Source organism: Heterodontus francisci, chromosome 34 (assembly GCF_036365525.1).
Source record: "Heterodontus francisci isolate sHetFra1 chromosome 34, sHetFra1.hap1, whole genome shotgun sequence".
Lineage (NCBI taxonomy): Eukaryota > Metazoa > Chordata > Chondrichthyes > Heterodontiformes > Heterodontidae > Heterodontus > Heterodontus francisci.
In genome coordinates, this window is record NC_090404.1 from 35,380,467 (window position 1) to 35,396,270 (window position 15,804).

At 46.5% G+C, this 15,804-nt stretch overlaps 1 long non-coding RNA gene across 1 annotated transcript; it reads right to left on the reverse strand.

Annotated features, from left to right (window-relative positions):
- On the reverse strand, window positions 1-13,919 carry LOC137349372 (uncharacterized). Its single transcript, XR_010969362.1, has 3 exons — window positions 13,706-13,919; window positions 3,525-3,648; window positions 1-591 (listed from the first exon to the last, which is right to left on the reverse strand). It is a non-coding gene; the product is annotated as an uncharacterized lncRNA (long non-coding RNA).
- Between the last annotated feature and the right edge of the window lie 1,885 nt (window positions 13,920-15,804).

The window sequence follows — 15,804 nt, forward strand, 5'->3', positions numbered from 1 at the left end:
AACTAAATTCTTAAACACTACTAACATATAAACAGTTAAAACAGAAAAAATAGTGACTTGGCATATTTATGCTCCTGCCGAAGTGAAATCTTCCTATATGGAATAGTCCAATGTTGCTTGAAGTCCTCACAGCCGTGTGATGGGGGGAGAAAATAAAAGGTTCTTCAACAGTAGAACAGTCCACAGTCTAGTTCAGCAGTTGAATTGATGCTGCTCTTCTCCAGCGATAAATTTCAACAATTACAGTTCAGTAGTTAAAGGAATTGGATATTTTTTTTTAGAAATTAATCTGGCTTGACATCAGAATTCTGGGAGTATAATAAATAGGGTTTAAATAAACCAAGAGAGAGCTCTCTTTTCCTTCAGTATATGCTGGATGATAATCTGTGTCTGTCTCTGTTAACGGTGTCTCAAATGCCAGTTTTTCAACTAGTTTCAAATGTCAGTTGGAAACAATGTATCTCTCGATCTTCAGTCTGAGTGGCTGTATCCCGGGGCAACGAGAATACATTCTTTGACTCAGTCTCTGGAGCTTGTTGCCTTAAAGCAGTACTGTTCCTTTTCCAGCCTTAAAGGCACACTGCATTCTTCCTAGAAAAAAAAATACAGGATCATAACACGATGGAACAAGAGCTGGAAAGCGGGATTAGGCTGGATGGCTCCTTGTCAGCCAACGAGGACATGATGGGCCAAATGGCCTCCTTCCGTACTGTAAATTTCCAGGTTTCTAAGTTGAGAAGCAGCCCCTTCGGGTAACGATACAGGGGCTGTAACCTCTCACACTGATTAGAAACATGGCCCATGGACTCTTCAAGGCTGCAAACATCACATGCAGCCTGAGAGTGGGTGAAGCTGCTGAAAACCCTATTGTTCAGGATGCTCCATCGCCTGGGCACTCGGACCCAGTTGGAAACAGAATTTGTCAGGTCCTGTTTGCTCTCTGTGCTTGCACCCTGACCCCGCCCTGTCCAAGATGGCGGCCAGTGACCCCCTCTCCCCCGGGCCTGTCACCATGAGGTAAACACGGGGCCTCTTGGCCTACCCCAGGTGTATATGAAGCCTCCCAGCCCACCCACGGCTCCAATTCCTCCCCTGTACCCACAATCTCCTCTCGCCTCCCGATCCACTTGGTCCATCTCAGTCCATCTCCATTACCTACGCTGGACATGTTCAGTGCACAGTTCGATCCCACGCCAATGCACTGGGCCCCTGTGGTCACTGAAAAGGGACTGACCCTTATCACGGGAGTCCTGGGGAATGAATCCTCCAAATATTGAATGGATGATTTTGTGTCATCCCATTGAGATCAGGGTCAGAGAGACAATGGAGAAAATTATTAAATAAATTATACAGAAACCCGAGTGCCCGGAACATCAACTATAGTGTGAAGTACACTGGGAATTCTGTTCTTCACCCACATTTGGACTCAGGAATTAGAGGGATGTTTTCATAACTTGTAGTTGACACCAAACTGGATGATAGAACTAGTAATGAGGAGGAGTGCACTGAAATCCAGGAAGACAGAAACAGGCTGGCAGACTGGACAGATAAATGGGAAATGAAATTCAACAGAGTGAAATGTGAACTGGTTCATTGTGGGAGGAGGAATAAGGAGGCCAGTTATTGGTTAGAATGTAAGAAATTAAATGGAGCAGAGGAGCAAAGAGATCTGAGAACAGAGTCACATAAATCACGAAAAGGAGCAACACAAGTTGATAAGAAAGCAAAGAAAGAGCTGATGTTCTTTTCTCGAGGAATACAATGTAACAGCAGGGAGGGAATGTTACATTTATAGAGAACCTCACTTAGAAGGACTTTGAGCAGTTCTGGTCTCCAGATTAAAAAAGGATATTGAAGACTGAAGAAAGTGCAGAATAGATTTACAAAGATGTCACCAGAGAGGATGTTACTATCCAGCAAGATTGAGCAGGCTGGGGCTCCTTTCTCTGGAAAAGAGAAGATGAGGAGGAGATCTGATAGAGGTCTTTAAAATTATCAGGGAGTCAGAACAAGGGGGCAGCAATATAATACAGACATTAACAGGTCAAATAGAGAACTTAGGAGGAATTTCTCTACTCAGAGAGTGGTGAGAATGTGGAACTCACTGCCATGTGGAGTGGTTGAAGGTGATAACAATGATGTGTTGAAGGGGAGGCTCAATACATTTATGAGGGAGAAGGGAATAGAGGGATATGGGGACAGAGTGGGACAAGGTAATCAGATAGGGAGGAGGCTCATGTGGATTATAAACAGCAGCACAGACCAGTGGGGCTGAACGGCCTGTTTCTGGGCTGTAATTCTGTGTACATTCAGCCTGGGTGCATTAATGCTCAGGTTCACTGGGCCCAGGGGTGGATTAATGAAAGTTCTGGCTCTATGTTTTAGACGATGCTGCCGAGTACTGCAGGTGATGGAGAAGAGTTTCTCTCTATCTACCCTATCAGTTTCAATTAATATCTTGAAAACTTTAATCAAATCACCCCTTAATCTTCTGAATTCCAGGGACTACAACCCTCACAGTGAGGTGATTCATTCTGGCAGAAGGAATAAGGAGAGGCAACATACACTTAATGGTACAGTTCTAAAGAGTTTGCAGAGATAGAGGGACCTGAGGGTTCATGTGCAGAGATCACTGAAAGTGGAAGGATGTATTGAGGGAACAGTTGGCAAAGCAAATGGGATCTTGGGCCTCATAAATAGAGGTATTGAACACAAAAGGAAGGAAGTTATGCTGAACATTTATAAAGCTCTGGTTAGGCCACAACTAGAGTATTGCATCCAGTTCTGGTCACCACACTTTCGGAAGGATGTGAAGGTCCTTGAGAGGGTGCAGAGATTTATCAGAATGGTTCCTGAGATGAGAGAATTTAACTACAAGGTTAGGTTGGAGGAGCTGGTGTTGTTCTCCTTGGAGCAAAGGAGATTGAGGGGAGATCTGATAGAGGTGTTGAAAATGATGACAGGTTTAGATAAGACAGACCAAGAAAAGCTGTTCCCATTAGCTGATGATACAAGGATTAGTGGACACAGATTCAGGTTTTGAGATACAGGAGGGATGTGAGGAAGCAGTTTTTTTACACAGTGAGTGGTAATGACCTGGAACTCTCTGCCTACGAGGGTGGTGGAAGTGGAGACGATCAATGATTACAAATGGAAATTGGATGGACATTTGAGGGAAATAAACCTGCAGGACTACAGGGATAGAGTGGGGGAATGGGACTGACTGGATTGTTCTCCAGAGAGCTGGGATGGAATCAAAAAGATCAATGTCCTCCTTCTGTGCTGTAATGACTCTATGATTCATTTGTGTAATCTCTCCTCGTAATTTAACCCTTGGAGTCCAGGTATCATTCAGGTAAATCTACACTGCACTCCCTCCAAGGCCATTATATCCTTCCTCAGGTGTGGTGCCCAGAACTGAACACAATACTCCAGGTGTGGTCTAACCAGGGCTTTGTGTATCTCAGTGCTTTTCCACTCTCACTGATACCTGAAATCTTTTCCCACAGACAGAACAGACAAACCTTTCTCCTTCCACATTCAAAGGCCGATGATATTCAGGTCCTGATGTATCGAGGGACTCTGTGAGATCTACGTGTGATGTTTGGCTTGAGATTCCCCATCTGCATATCCCCTGCTTCTAAGCCCCTGTAAAAGGAGTTTACAAAAACCATCACTGTCAGTCCAGGATAGAAATTCACAACATTCTCTCCTCCTGCTTCCTGGCCCAGGATGACTGTACATGCACCCTGCTGTACATTGTCCTGAGGGAGGCCACACACCAGCCTGGATTCACGTCTGCGGCTGCAGAAACACCTGTGTATTCCCCTATCAAATCTCCTATCACTATTGCTCAGTCAGTCAGCTTTGTGACCCTCTGTGAAGCTGATCCAACTGTGCTGCCATGGCCTTGACTCTGGCTGCACTCCTGAGATGAACCATCACTTTCATCAGTATTCAGAACTGAATACTGGTTGGAGAGTGAGATGCACTCAGGGGTCTCCTGCATTTCCTGTCTGTTTCTTCTTGACTGTCAGTTGGCCACCCATTGCCTCACTCCCTGCATACTCTTCAGCTGCAGGGTGACCATATCTATAAACGTGCTATCCACAAATCTCTCACCTCATGGATGCACCGCAGTGACACCAGCTGCAGTTCATGCTCCGAAAACCGGAGCTCGAGCTGCTGCAACTTTTTTTATCTTCATCCATGTGATGTGGGTGTTGCTGGCTCGGCCAGTATTTATTGTCCATCCCAAACTGCCCTTGACAACTGAGAGGCTCGCTCGGCCATTTCAGAGGGCATTTCAGAGTCAGCCACATTGCTGTGGATCTGGAGTCACATGTAGGCCAGACCAGGTAAGGACAGCAGATTTCCCATTAGTGAACCAGATGGATTTTTTAATTGCAGATTTAATAATTGAATTTAAATTTCACCATCTGCCGTGGTGGGATTCGAACCCATGTTCCAGTGACATTACCCCGATGTCACCACCTCCCCCAATGATACTTCCTACACAAATGGTTATCTGGAGTTGGCACATTACACAGGATGTGCACTCCAGAGGTCGGAGCAGCCCCACCATTGGCAGGAATTTGGGACTTGTAACTGCAAAGGCTTTTGTCATCAAAAAGGACTGTGTAATGTATCAGTGTGGTGTGAGATATTCAAGTGTTGAATAAGTCAAGAAAATATCTTTGTAAATAGCTGTCACCACAATTTACAATCAAAGTGCGATTCAGATAATTGGGGATTTCTTTTAGTTTAGTTATTAGAACAAAAGACTGAAAATGTGAAATCTTGTGTAATTTATTAGTGTGGTCTGGGGATTCATATCTTATATTTTTCATATTGACAATCTGTGAGGTCGGAACAACTGGAAAGTGGGATGAACAGATACAATGGGCAGAATGGCCTCCTCCTGTGCTGTGAATAGAGTCAGAGAGTTATGCAGCACAGAAACAGGCCCTTCGGCCCATCGTGTCCGTGCCGGCCATCAACCACCTAACTATTCTAATCCCATTTTCCAGCACTTGGCCCATAGTCTTGTCTGCTATGGTGTTTCAAGTGCTCATCTAAATACATGGTTAAATGTTGTGAGGGTTCCGGCCTCTACCACCTCTTCAGGCAGTGCTTTTCAGATTCCAACCACCCTCTGGGTGAAACTTTTTTTTCCCCACAAATCCTCTCTAAACCTCCTGCCCCTGACCTTAAAATCAATGTCTCCTGGTTATTGACACCTCCAAGAAGGGAAAGTTTCTTCCGATCTAACCTATCAATGCCCCTCATAAATTTGAATACCTCAATCATATCCCCCTTCAGCCTTCTCTGCTCTAACGAAAACAACCCCAGCCTTTTCAGTCTCTCTTCATACCTGAAATGCTCCAGCCCAGGCAACATCCTGGTGAATCTCCACTGCACCCTCTCCAGTGCAATCACATCCTTCCTATAGTGTGGTGCCCAGAACTGTACACAGTACTCCAGCTGTGGCCTAACTAGCGTTTTATACAGTTCCACCATAACCTCCCTGCTCTTATATTCTATGCCTCAGCTGATAAAGGCAAGTATCCCATATGCCTTCCAAACCACCATATCTACCTGTGCTGCTGCCTTCAGTGATCTATGGACAAGTACACCAAGGTCCCTCTGTACTTCCTAGGGTCCTACCATCCATTGTATATTCCCTTGCCTTGTTAGTCCTCCCAAAATGCATCACCTCACACTTCTCAGAATTAAATTCCATTTGCCACTGCTCTGCCCATCTTACCAGCTCATCTATATCGTCCTGTAATCTAAGGCTTTCCTCCTCACTATTTACGACACCACCAATTTTCATGTCAACTGCGAATTTACTTATCATACCTCCTATATTCACATCTAAATCATTAATGTACACGACATACAGTAAGGGTCCCAGTACCGATCCCTGTGGTGCACCACTAGTCTCAGGTTTCCACTCGCAAAAACAACCCTCGACCATCACCCTCTGCCTCCTGCCACTAAGCCAATTTTGGATCCAATTTGCCAAATTGCCCTGGATCCCATGGGCTCTGACCTTCTTGACCAATCTCCCATGCGGGACCTTATCAAAAACTTCCTGAAATCCATGCAGACTACATCAACTGCTTTACCCTCATCTACACACCTAGTCACTGCCTTGAAAAATTCAATCAAGTTAGTTAGACACGATCTCCCCCTGACAAAGCCATGTTGACTATCCCTGATTAATCCCTGCCTCTCCAACTGGAGATTAATCCTGTCCCTCAGAACGTTTTCCAATATTTTCCCAACCACTGATGTTGGACTCACTGGCCTGTAAGTACCTGGTTTATCCCTGCTACCCTTCTTGATAATGGCACCACATTCGTAGTCCTCCAGTCCTCTGGTACCTCTCCTGTGACCAGAGAGGATCTGAAAATTTATGTCAGAGCCCCTGCTATCTCCTCCCTTGCCTCACATAACAGCCTGGGATACATCTCATCTGGGACTGGGGATTTATCCACTGTTAAGCCCGCTAAAACAGCGAAGACTTCCTTACTTTCAATGCTAATATGTTCAAGTGTATCACAATCCCCCTCCCTGATCTCTACACCGACATCATCCTTCTCCAAAGTGAACACAGATGCAAACTAATCATTGAAAACCTCACCTATGTCCTCCGGCTCCACACACAGATTGGCACTTTGGTCCCTAATGGGCCCCACTCTTTCACTGGTTATCCTCTTGCCCTTAATATACTTAGAAAATGCCTTAGCATTTTCCTTGATCTTGCCCGCCAGTGTTTTTTCATGCCCCCTCTTTGCTCTCCGAAATTACTTTTTTTTGTACCCCCCCGCACCTTTTATACTCCTCCAGGTCCTCTGCTGTTTTCAGCAGTTTGAATCTGGCATAAGCCTCCTTTTTTTTTCTGATCCAATCCTCTATATCCCTTGACATCCAGGGTTCCCTGGACTTGTTGGTCCTACCCTTCACCTTTACGGGTACATGTTGCCTCTGAACCCTCACTATTTCCTCTTTGAATGACTCCCACTGGTCTGATGCAGACTTTCCTACAAGTAGCTGCTCCCAGTCCACTTTGGAGAGATTCTGTTTTATCATATTGAAATCAGCCTTCCCCCAATTAAGTACTTTTATTTCCAGCCCGCCTCTGTCTTTTTCTTATAGAGTTATGGTCACGATCCCCAAAATGCTCCCCCACTGACACTTCTACCACTTGTCCAGCATCATTCCCTATGATTAGGTCCAGTACTGCGCCTTTTCTTGTTGGACTTTCTAGGTACTGGCTCAAAAAAGTCTCCTGTATATATTTTAAGAATTCCGCCCCCTTGAAGTTTTTTACAGTAAGACCATCCCAGTTGATATCAGGTAAGTTGAAATCCCCTACTATTATTACTCCATTAGTTTTACACCTCTCTGAGATTTGCCTACATATCTGCTCCTCTATCGCTCCCTGACTGTTTGGAGGCCTGTAGTACACTCCCAGCCAAGTGATTGCCCCCTTTTTGTTTTCAAGTTCTACTCATCTGGCCTCATTTGAAGAACCTTGTCAGACATCATCCCTCCTTACTACAGTAATTGACTCCTTGATCAACAGTGCAATGCGACCTCCTCTTTTATCCCTTCTCCTGTCACACCTGAAGATTCTATAGCCTGGAATATTGAGTTGCCAGTCCTGCCCTTCCCTCAACCATCTCTGTGATAGCAACAATATCATAATCCCATGTGCTAATCAACGCCCTCAATTCATCTGTCTTGCATTAAAATAAATGCAATACAACCTTGCATTTGTCACTTGTGCCTTAACAGGTCTATATTTGCTCTGCCTAACAGACTTACTCAGTTTCTCTTCGATATTTGACTGAGCATCACCCGCTCCTATACCTCCACTCTGTATCCCATTCCTCTGCCAAATGTGTTTAAACTGCCCCCAACAGCACTCGTAAACCTCCCAGCAAGGATGTTCGTCCAACTTGTACAAGTCCCACCTTTGCCAGAAACAGACCCAGTGATCCAGGAAGCTAAAGCCCTCCCTCCTGCACCATCTCTTCAGCCACACATTCATCTGCTTTATCCTCCTATTCCTATACTCACTAGCATGTGGCACTGGAGTAATCCAGAGATTACAACCTTTGAGGTCCTGCTTTTTAATCTGCTACCTAGCTCCCTAAATTCTTGTTTCAGGTCTTCATCCTCTTTTTACCTCCGTCGTTGGTACCAATGTGTTCCACGACCTCTGACTGTTCACCCCCCCTTCAGAATGTCTTGCAGCCATTCCGTGACTATCTTGACCCAAGCACCAGGGAGGCAACATACCATCCTGAAGTCACGTTTGTGGCCACAGAAATCCCTTACGATAGAATCCATTATCAGTATAGTTCTTCCAGTCCTTTTCCTCCCCTGCTGTGCAGCAGAGCCATGCGTGGTACCACAAACTTGGCTGTTGCTGCTTTCCGCTGGGAGGTCATTCCCCCCAACAGTATCCAAAGTGGTCTATCTGTTTGAGAGGGGGATGGCCACAGGGGACTCCTGCACTACCTGCGCCTAATACTCCATCTGGTGGTCACCCATCTCATTTCTGCCTGTGCAGCCATTACCTGCAGTGTGACCACCTCTCTAAACGTGCTATCCACGACGTCCTCAACATCGCGGATGCTCCACAGTGAATCCACCTGCAGCTCCAGCTCCATAATGCGGGTAGTCAGTAGCTGCAGCTGGATCCACTTCCTGCACACATGGTCATCAGGGACACTGGAAGCATCTCTGATTTCCCACATAGCGCAGGAGGAGCATATCACGGGGCTGAGCTCTCCTGCCATGACTTACCTTTAGATTAATTAGTTACTCCCTTTAAAAAATATTAATTACACTAGAGGATTGTTCTACTCCAAACACTACCCACAACAATCTAAATTACTCTAATTTAAAAAAAACACACTCTTAGAACTCACTTTATCACTCGAGGTCTTTTTTTAAACAAAAAACAACTTTCCCCTTATTTTTTAAAGCTAATTAAATTGACTAACAGTTGTTAATTACCCAACCAATCACAAACAAAGAACAAAGAACAGTTCAGCACAGGAACAGGCCATTCGGCCCTCCAAGCCTGCGTCAATCTTGATGCCTGCCGAAACTAACATCTTCTGCACTTCCGGGGCCCATATCGCTCTATTCCCTTCCTATTCATATATTTGTCAAGATGTCTCTTAGACGTCGCGATCGTATCTGCTTCCACCACCTCCCCTGGCAGCAAGTTCCAGGCACTCACCACCCTCTGTGTAAAGAACTTGCCTCGCACATCCCCTCTAAACTTTGCCCCTTGCACCTCAAACCTATGTTCCCTAGTAACTGACTCTTCCACCCTGAGAAAAAGCTTCTGACTATCCACTCTGTCCATGTCGCTCATAACTTTGTAAACCTCTATCATGTCGCCCCTCCACCTCCATTGTTCCAGTGAAAACAATCCGAGTTTTTCCAACCTCTCCTCATAGCTAATGCCCTCCAGACCAGGCAACATCCTGGTAAACCTCCTCTGTACCCTCTCCAAAGCCTCCACGTCCTTCAATAGTGTGGCGACCAGAATTGCACGCAATATTCTAAGTGTGGCCAAACTAAAGTTCTGCACAGCTGCAGCATGACTTGCCAATTTTTATACTCTATGCCCCGACCGATGAAGACAAGCATGCCGTATGCCTACTTGACTGCCTTATCCACCTGCGTTGCCACTTTCAGTGACCTGTGGACCTGTACGCCCAGATCTCTCTGCCTGTCAATACTCCAAAGGGTTCTGCCATTTACTGTATACCTCCCACCTGCATTAGACCTTCCAAAATGTATTACCTCACATTTGTCCTGATTAAACACCATCTGCCATTTCTCCGCCCAAGTCTCCAACCGATCTATATCCTGCTGTATCCTCTGATAATCCTCATCATTATCCGCCACTCCACCAACCTTTGTGTCGTCCGCAAACTTACTAATCAGACCAGCTACATTTTCCTCCAAATCACTTATATATACTACAAACAGCAAAGGTCCCAGCACTGATCCCTGCGGAACACCACTAGTCACATCCTTCCATTCAGAAAAACACCCATCCACTGCTACCCTCTGTCTTCTGTGACTGAGCCAGTTCTGTATCCATCTTGCCAGTTCACCTCTGATCCCGTGTGACTTCACCTTTTGCACTAGTCTGCCATGCGGGACCTTGTCAAAGGCTTTACTAAAGTCCATATGGATAACATCCACTGCCCTTCCTTCATAAATCATCTTCGTCACTTCCTCAACAAACTCAATCAAATTAGTAAGACACGACCTCCCCTTCACAAAACCATGCTGACTCTCGCTAATAAATTTGTTTGTTTCCAAATGGGAGTAAATCCTGTCCCGAAGAATCCTCTCTAATAGCTTCCCTACCACTGACGTAACGCAAACTGGCCTATAACTTCCTGGATTATCCTTACCACCCTTCTTAAACAAAGCAACAACTTTGGCTATTCTCCAGTCCTCTGGGACCTCACCTGCAGCCAATGAGGATGCAAAGATTTCTGTCAAGGCCCCAGCAATTTCTTCCCTTGCCTCCCTCAGTATTCTACGGTAGATCCCATCAGGCCCTGGGGACTTATCGACCTTAATGCTTTGCAAGACACCCAACACCTCCTCCTTTTTGATAATGAGATGACTGAGACTATCTGCACTCCCTTCCCTAGGCTCATCATCCACCAAGTCCTTCTCCTTGGTGAATACTGATGCAAAGTACTCATTTGGCACCTCACCCATTTCCTCTGGCTCCACGCATAGATTCCCATCTCTGTCCTTGAGTGGGCCAACCCTTTGCCTGGTTACCCTCTTGCTCTTTATATATGTATAAAAAGCCTTGGGATTTTCCTTAATCCTGTTTGCCAATGACTTTTCATGACCCATTTTAGCCCTCCTAACTCCTTGCTTAAGTTCCTTTCTACTATCTTTATATTCCTCAAGTGCTTCATCTGTTCCCAGCCTTCCAGCCCTTACAAATGCTTCCTTTTTCTTTTTGACTGGGCCCACAATATCCCGTGTTATCCAAGCTTCCCGGAACTTGCCAAACTTGTCTTTCTTCCTCACAGGAACATGCTGGTCCTGGATTCTAATCAGCTGACGTTTGAAAGACTCCCACGTCAGATATTGATTGCCCTCAAACAGCCGCCCCCAATCTAAATTTGTCAGTTCCTGCCTAATATTGTTATAATTAGCCTTCCCCCAATTTAGCACCTTCACCCGAGGACTACTCTTATCCTTATCCATAAGTACCTTAAAACTTATGGAATTATGGTCACTGCTCCCGAAATGCTCCCCCACTGAAACTTCGACCACCTGGCTGGACTCATTCCCCACTGCCAGGTCCAGAATGGCCCCATCCCTAGTTGGATTATCTACATACTGTTTCAAGAAGCCCTCCTGGATGCTCCTCACAAATTCTGCCCCATCCAAGCCCCGAGCACTAAGTGAGTCCCAGTCAATATTGGGGAAGTTAAAATCACCCACCACTACAACCCTGTAACCTTCACATCTTTCCAAAATCTGTCGACATATCTGCTCCTCTACCTCCCGCTGGCTGTTGGGAGGCCTGCAGTAAACCCCCAACATTGTGACTGCACCCTTCCTATTCCTGAGCTCCACCCATATTGCCTTGCTGTATGATCCCTCTGAGGTGTCCTCCCGCAGTACAGCTGTGATATTCTCCTTAACCAGTGATGCAACTCCCCCACCCCTTTTACATCCCCCTCTATGCCACCTGAAGCTTCTAAAGCCTGGAACATTTAGCTGCCAATCCTGCCCTTCCCTCAACCAAGTCTCTGTAATAGCAACATCATATTTCCAAGTACTAATCCAAGCTCGAAGTTCATCTGCCTTACCTGTTATACTTCTCGCATTGAAACAAATGCACTTCAGCCCACCAGTCCCACTGTGCTCAGCAACATCTCCCTGCCTGCTCTTCCTCTTAGTCCCACTGGCCTTATTTACTATGTCCTCCTCATTTCCTTCACCAGCTGTCCTACTGCTCTGGTTCCCACCTCCCTGCCACACTAGTTTAAACCCTCCCGAATGACGCTAGCAAACCTTGCAGCCAGGATATTAGTGCCCTTCCAGTTTGGATGCAACCCGTCCTTCTTGTACAGGTCCCATCTGTCCCTGAAGAGAGCCCAATGGTCCAGATATTTGAAACCCTCCCTTCTACACCAGCTGCTCAGCCACGTGTTTAGCTGCACTATCTTCCGATTTCTAGCCTCACTGGCACGTGGCACAGGGAGTAATCCAGAGATTACAACCCTAGAGGTCCTGTTTTTTTAAAACTTACTACCTAACTCCCTAAACTCCCCCTGTAGGACCTCATCACTCTTCCTGCCTATGTCATTGGTACCTATGTGTACCACAACCTCTGGCTGTTCACCCTCCCCCTTCAGAATGCCCTCTGTCCGTTCAGAGACATCCTTGACCCTGGCACCAGGGAGGCTACATACCTTCCTGGAGTCTCTTTCACGTCCACAGAAGCGCCTAACTGTGCCCCTGACTATAGAGTCCCCTATAACTATTGCTCTTCTGCGCTTTGTCCCTCCTTGCTGAACAACAGTGCCAACCATGGTGCCACTGCTCTGGCTGCTGCTGTTTTCTCCTGATCGGCCATAACGCGCAACAGTATCCAAAACGGTATACTTGTTAGAGAGGGGGATAGCCACAGGGGATTCCTGCACTGACTGCCTGCCCCTTCAAGCGATCACCCATCTATCTGCCTGCACTTTGGGTGTAACCACTTCTCTAAAACTCCCGTCTATGACGCTTTCTGTCACCTTGAAAATTTCCCGTGATATCACTCTAAGTCCTTTTTTCCCCTCTTTCGAGTCTCAGCGCACGCCGAGACACACAGGGAGCCTGTCGCCGCTCTGGATCAGCTTCCTCACAGGTCCGCCAGTCTTCTCTCCGCGACCAGTTAAGTAAGGGCCTCGAGCCCCGCTCTTTATTTCCAGCCTGTCGCCGCTCCTGATCAGCCTCCTTGCAGAACCGCTAGTCACCGCTCCGCTCCCAGGTAAGTAAGGGCCTCGAGTCCCGCTCTTTATTTATAGCCTGCCATGTTTTATGTTCTATTTTCTATTGCACAGGATGTTCACTGCAGAGGTTGGAGCAGCCCTGCAATTCCTCCAGCTATTAGGTAATAAACTTGCGACTACTAGCGGCACAGTGGTTAGCACCACAGCCTCACAGCTCCAGTGATTCTGGGTACTGCCTGTGCGGAGTTTTAAAGTTCTCCCTGTGACCGCCTGGGTTTCTGCTGGGTGCTCCGGTTTCCTCCCACAGCCAAAGATTTGCAGGTTGATAGGTAAATTGGCGATTGTAAATTGCCCCTAGTGCAGGTAGGTGGTAGGGGAATTGAGGGGATGTGGTAGGAATATGAGATTAATGTAGGATTAATATAAATGGCCGGTTGATGGTCGGCACAGACTCGGTGGGCCGAAGGGCCTGTTTCAGTGCTGTATCTCGAAATAAATAAATAATAAACCTCAATACTTAAAAATAAAAGCCTACTCACCGACTACTTACTTCCCTTCTATTGGTGTCAGTTAAATCTCAGGAAGCTGCCCCTTATTCTGATGAAAACTGGAATGTTTAATTTCCAGCTCCTTGGACAAACTTCCGAACTCTGGAGAAAGGGAAACAAAGTTACAAAACTTACCAGCCAATCAACTCACAGGCTTCCTGACTCGATGGAAACGGGAGAAGAAACTGGGAAGTGGCGGCGCTGATGGAGGAATCCCTGCACCATCACTTTAATGCGGCCCCTCTCTTCCCCCGGGGTTCTCGCCGCACGTCCGCCGAACCCGGCGGCTCTGATTCGGGGCCTGAGAGCCGTTGAAACTCGGTGTTCCCGAGGCTGCGCTCAGCTTCCGGAAGCGGCACCGCGCATGCTCCGCGGAAACAGGCGGACTCCGTGGGGCGGAGCCTTCTGACGCCTGCGTGTTGCGGTTCTTGGGGTGGAGATAGGCCGTATTTCAGCGCGAGGTGCATTCTGGGCAGTATAGGCTGCCATTTACCGGTTGGGGAATGGACGGGTAGTTAATGGTTCATACTCAGAAAAATAAAATGGTATAAAGCAGCAAACATATATTAAAGGCGCGTTTGCTGGCAATGTAACCAAATAGGTGATGCATCACTGGTACATGCGCAAATGCAACCTCATCGACTGAAACGTAACTGTGCCTCAAGCAGCTGCCAGGAGTAAAGATGGCGCTGCTGAATTTGACACAAAACGCGAATGAAATCCAAACCGCCTCAATGGTCGCATTCAGGTCCCTGCTCCCTCCCGTCATCGTCGCTTCAATCACCGCATTCAGTTTCATGTTCAATCACAGCTGATCTTCCCCGCTTCCTACGATGCCCTTTGATTCGTCATTTCCGATGACTCTCCGCTCTCCCACACCCTTCCAGCGCTTATATTGGGAAGTTCAATGGCGGGGCTTCAACCCAACATTATCGGCGTTAAAAAAAATGTTCAATGTTCACGGCATTGGAGTCCAGGCATGCGCAGTTCCGAACTGCTTTTCGCGGAAGCGCAATGCATAGCAGTGTAAGTAATGGCGGCGGACAAGGCCCTTGAGAGTTGTATCACACACGACACCCCTTTTCCTCCGAGGATGTTTTACTGGAGTTGTGTTGCTGAGTGTTTCGAAACTCTGTCTGCTAGAGCTGGAGGAGATTATAGAGATAGTGAGGCGTGAGGGTATGGAGAGATTTGAAAGCAAGGATGAGGATTTTAAAATTGAGGTGCTATTTAACTGGGAGCCTGTGTAGGCCAGTGAGCACAGTTGTGATGGGTGAACAGGACGTGGTTCGAGTCACGACACAGGCAGCAGAGTTTTGGATGATCTCAAGTTTATGGAGGGTAGAATATGTGATGCTGACCAGGAATGTGTTAGAATAGTCAAGTTGAGAGGTAACAAATACATGAATGTAAGTTTCAGTGGCAGATGAGCTGAGACAGTGGTGAAGTCTGGCGATGTTACTGAGGTGGAACTAGGCAATCTGAGTGATGGTGCTGATATGCAGTTGGAAGCTCATCTTGGGATCAGATATGATACCAAGGTTATGAATGGTCTGGTTTAGCCTCAGACAGTTGCCAGGGAGAAGGATAAAGTTGGTGCCCAGGGAGTGAAGTTCGTGGCAGGAACTGAAGACTTCCCAATCTTTAATTGGAGGAAATTTCTGTTCATCCAGTACTGGATGTCAGACAGTCAGGATGGTGTGTGACTTGGAGGGCAATTTTGAGGTGATGGTGTTCACATACACCTGCTACCCTGGTCCTTCTAGATGATGGAAGTTGAGGGTTTGGGAGGTTCTGTTCAAAGTTCTGGTCCAATTGTCCATACATAAAATCACCCTCCTCTCCTCCCTCCCTCTCTTTTTTCTCCTCTCCCTCCTTCCTCCTATAGAGGGCAGAGTCTTGTGTAGGTCCAGACTAGTTGGCAGGTTCCCTTCCCTGAAGGACATTATTGAACCAAATGGGGTTGTACATCAATCCAGCAGCTTTCATGGTCACTTTTTCCTATTGCCAGTCCCATGAATTACCAGATTCATTCAGCTCCATTTCACAACCTGTCTTTGTGGCTTCTCTCAGACATTTTTTCCATTTTCAAGCAATTTCACAGGGTTTTAGAAGAGGAGGATTTGCAGTTGTGAAATGCAAAGCAAATATTTGATTTGTTTCTGAAGGACTTGCCCAATTTATCGTAACCCAAATTTCACTGGATTTTGAACATGGAAGGAAAAAGCGCTGAT